Source organism: Arachis hypogaea, chromosome 10 (assembly GCF_003086295.3).
Source record: "Arachis hypogaea cultivar Tifrunner chromosome 10, arahy.Tifrunner.gnm2.J5K5, whole genome shotgun sequence".
NCBI lineage: Eukaryota > Viridiplantae > Streptophyta > Magnoliopsida > Fabales > Fabaceae > Arachis > Arachis hypogaea.
In genome coordinates this window covers 9,395,179-9,398,654 of record NC_092045.1, presented here as the reverse complement: position 1 = coordinate 9,398,654, position 3,476 = coordinate 9,395,179, and positions in this window count along the sequence as shown.

The window sequence follows — 3,476 nt, the reverse complement described above, 5'->3', positions numbered from 1 at the left end:
TTCTAAATATTTTTTATTTATGCTTACATATATATTAATTATACATAAAAATATTTAAATCACATATATTAATTAATTTTTTGTTATGATTATTTTTTCTTTTATATATATATATATATATATATGATTTTTTTATTTTATAATCATGCAATAATTTTGTATTTTTTTATATTCATGTATATTCTCCAATCTCTATTCATACGTATGATTAACAATTTTTTTAAACAGTGATATTTTAATTTTTTTTTCTTTCACATATCTTCATATGTTAGCAAGAAAAGCAAAATTATGTGTTGTGACTCTTTTTCTTTTACCACTCCTTAATCTTAATTAATCAATCTTGTATCCACACAATATAATTAAACTTTTAATCATTCTAATATATTGATGAATCACACTTCTCTTAATAATTGTATTACTAATCTGAAATACAAAAAAAAAAAGAAAAAAAGGGATATATATATATCCAAGAAAGAAAATAAACTTAAAAGTTGAAAAAAAATTTATATTAAAAAATTTAAAAATAACATATTCAAGAAAAATAGTCGTAATATATAAATTGAGGCAACAATTTAAATTTATCTAAAACTAATTTAATCAAATACCAATATTAGAACTAAATTACTTAAATAATATTTAATCTATTCTAGTCCATAGATACGTATAGATTAGAGTCATTCTCGTAACGACAACCAACTGAAACAACATTATAAGTTCTAATATTTAGAATTCGTGCAAATTCAGACCATCCCCTTGTTAAATAAATTTTATCATTTGCTATCCATGCATTGTGGCAAGATATAGAATTACCACACCGAGAAACTAAACTGACCTTTATTTCCCTCAATGGCATTGCATTGATGCAAAAAAAGGCCGGTAATTTCTAAAAAAAATACAATATGTTATAAAATTATTTTAATTATGAAAAGTTTAAAATAAAAAAATTTAAATATATTACCAATCGTTAAAATTGCATTAAGTTGGTCATAATATGTGAATAGATCCAACCATCATTTGGTAAAATAGTGTTTAATGCCTTTCATTGGACGCTTACATCCATGTAATTAGAACCCGAATCAGTGAATACAACTTGAGATGGTATTTGATGGATGTGTTATATTGTAAATGATTGCGACAAAAGACAATCACACTGAAATATTAGACAAAAAGACAATCACACTAAAATATTAGACAGAAAAATAAGTTAGAGTAAGAACAATCATTAAATTTTCAAAAGAATAATATAATAGAATGAATATATAAAAAGTGCTATAAAAAATGATAAATTATACCTCAAAAGGATCAACTTCGATGAAAAACGAAAAATACATTCTTATTCTATGAAGTAGTTAAGGAAGAATAATAAATTAAAAAAAAAAGAGTTGACTCTCAGATTTAGGCTCACGAACCACAAAAAATACTATATATAGATTTTATTAGAACAAAAATAATTATATAAATTAGTTATTATTAATTTAAGTTTTTATTATTTACATTATATATTATATATTTGTCTTGATTGGATAAGCCATTATCATATCATATACATTTTTATCATGATCAAAATCATAGATTTTTGTTTTAAGTTTTTAAGGTAGATATTAATATCAACTTACCAAAAATTATGACTAATTTTAAATCTATTCTATTATATAAAAATTGGATATCTACACTTAATGATGGAGCTGACGTGGCATGCTCTGAAGAGTATTTCCCGATTTAATTATTTTAACTTATTCAATACAATTTATTACCATGACTTAATTATAACAACTAATTGATTTGATTAGATATTTAAATATTAATATAATTTATTATAATATATATTACTTAATTAAATTTACTACATTAATTATAATTTATTATATTAGTTAATTAATTTATTCATTTATAAAGTCTGAAATAAAATAAATAATTTATTGTTTATTCTAATTGAATTTATTAAATTTAATTATACATTATATACGAATTAATAATAATTTGTAAATCACGTTATATTATATATGTATTAACAAAATATTATATACGTCTTAATGTGTTAATTAAATATTATATACACATAGAAAAATAAATACAAAGATGATTTATATAATATTAATAATATTATATTAGCACGGTATTTTTTTGTTTTGATATCATATAGTATTGATCATGATAATAATATTATATAGTATTATATAAACTTTCTAATATCTATTCTACCTATTCTATTATATAAAAATCGGATGTCTGCACTTAATGATGGAGCTTACGTGGCATGCTCTAGAGAGTGTTTCTCGATTTAATTATTTTAACTCATTCAATACAATTTATTACCATGACTTAATTATATCAGCTAATTAATTTGATTAGATATTTAAATATTAATATAATTTATTATAATATATATTACTTAATTAAATTTACTACATTAATTGTAATTTGTTGTATTAATTAATTAATTTATTCATTTATAAAGTCTGAAATAAAATAAATAATTTATTATTTATTCTAATTAAATTTATTAAATTTAATTATACATTATATATGAATTAATAATAATTTGTAAATCACTATATTATATATGTATTAACAAAATATTATATACGTCTTAATGTGTTAATTAAATATTATATACACACAGAAAAATAAATATAAAGATGATTTATATAATATTAATAATATTATATTAGCACGGTGTTTTTTTTTTTTTTGATATCATATAGTATTGATTATGATAATATTATTATATATTATTATATAAACTTTCTAATATTAGTATAGAAAATTGGAAAATTATTCCTTATGGCAATTATTCTTAGTGGAATAGTGTGTCCCTTATATAGTATTGATAATTGTTGCTTAATTTAAAGTAATTATATGTTGGTATCTTAAATTTATTTTCAATAATGACCTAAATAGATAAATTTAATTGAATTGAATGATTATATAAAATATTTTATATTATTAATATACTAAAATTAAATTCATTTTTTGGTACAGAATTTTATAGGTAAATTTTATACAAGATTAAGTTATTTTTTATTTTTTTATTTATTTTATCTATGTTACTTTATTTAATTTTAAGTAGCGTCATATTTACAATTACCGCCAGTATGATATTTTATAAAATATGAAAATCAATTTTTGTTATAATTTAAATATCAATGTTTGAATAGAAGAACTTAACAGACTCACAATGAGAGAGAGAGGGGGAAAATTTACCTAGAGAAAAGAAACTTGCATGAGAATGGTGGCGACGGGCTCAACAACGACGGTAACGGGATGAGCAGCGATGATGACATAAGCTGTGAACAGTAACGGATCCAGAAAAATTTAGTAATAGGGACAAAAATATAATAAAATTTAGGTATAGATATTTTTTTTGCTTCTCACGATATTCAACAAGTTAAGGACTAATCTGTCATGAATTTGAATTCCATTTAAGAATCTACAATTGGTCGGCAACGAGTTGCTATACATACGAGACAGAATTC